At 36.2% G+C, this 1,464-nt stretch overlaps 1 long non-coding RNA gene across 1 annotated transcript; it reads right to left on the reverse strand.

Annotated features, from left to right (window-relative positions):
* Window positions 1-562: 562 nt before the first annotated feature.
* On the reverse strand, window positions 563-1,464 carry LOC111383874. Its single transcript, XR_002700818.1, has 2 exons — window positions 1,054-1,464; window positions 563-904 (listed from the first exon to the last, which is right to left on the reverse strand). It is a non-coding gene; the product is annotated as an uncharacterized LOC111383874 (long non-coding RNA).

Below are 1,464 nucleotides of genomic sequence, written 5' to 3' on the forward strand. Positions count from 1 at the left end.
AGTCCGAATATTTGGTCGAAGTTAACTTGAAAGTCATTTTTTCATGATTTTATACTAAATCAATTTCTCTCTTTTAAACCAAATTCCACAGTGATGATGTGCATTCTACACCCAAGTGGAAAAAAACTCCATTTATATTATGATCGTACCATATATTCTCTATGTCAAGACCACTTGAGTCTGATGGCTCTAGTGGAAACTTCTCACATAGAAGCTGGAGGTTTGATTTCCACCATCTCCATTACCCTCCAATGTAATTTAAAAATATAAAAACAATCATAAATTCTTTATAACTTTACCATTTGGCCTCTGTTGGGTGCCTATTATCTAAAACTCGCTTTTCCTCAAATTTATTTTTAACCATACATTTAATGAAATTTACGACTTTTCAACTATACATTTAATCAATTTTTGTTAAAATCTACTCAAATCATTTTAGCTAAATCAAATAGGGGCTTGGCATGTGGAAGGAAAAATCATCACGCACTCTACGTATTCAAGATTGTCCAAAAAGAACCATGTTGGCTGCACATGCAAGGGGTGTGTGAATTTTTTTATTTTATTTTTTTAAGTAATCACCCACCCCCACCCACCTCGAATGTGTCTGGCTTGTACAGCCAGCATTAAACGTCCAAAAATAATGTTTTAGAACAAGAAAGGATCTACTAGCTAGAAATCAGTCATGTGCAAACATCAGCATATCTGTAACTAGACCTGACAAGCAATGGACACAGTGATTAACTGGTAACATAGAACAAGAATGGGTAACTAAATTGAAATTTCTGAAGATGGGTGATCAAATTGAGAACACTGCATAAATTCAAACCTCGACTCGCAGCTTCCGTGGATCGATCAGAGTGAGGGAACTCCTCCCTACGTGACCCATCGAGACTTTTCGTGCCACCTAGTGTTTTCATAATTCAATCCAAATTTCTTATTAAATTCACAACAAAATATTATGATTCTCAAATGCATACCTTATACTTTATTTCGGTTTCATGTGAATACATTAACCACTACAGTATTTACCTAGACATCGTGTTAAGAGTATACCATAATGAATGCGAAACACTTATTTGAGAAGACTACAAAAGCTGGCTGGTGTTAACTTCCTCCACCAAATTGCTTTTTGATATCCTTGAACAATATTGTTGCAGATTCTCTCGTTTTAGCTTTCTGTTGAGAAGGGTATTCCCTCCATCCAGTCATGTATATCACCTTAAAACATGCACAAGACGAAAACATTACGCGATAGAAAAGAAAATTAAAGTTGACATCAAATGCAGCAATTTGGACGTTTGTAGCAACAAGTTGGTGATGCTATGCAATAAAGTTTTTTCCATAACTTCTCTGTCAACCAAAGGAAACTTTTAGTGTGATAGACTGTTGTGAGACCAGAATTTGCTGGGATGGTGCCATCTGCTGCTGCAAACATAGACTCGTAAGCAGCAGCAGCTGCCAGGG

Source organism: Olea europaea, unplaced genomic scaffold (assembly GCF_002742605.1).
Source record: "Olea europaea var. sylvestris unplaced genomic scaffold, O_europaea_v1 scaffold27828, whole genome shotgun sequence".
Lineage (NCBI taxonomy): Eukaryota > Viridiplantae > Streptophyta > Magnoliopsida > Lamiales > Oleaceae > Olea > Olea europaea.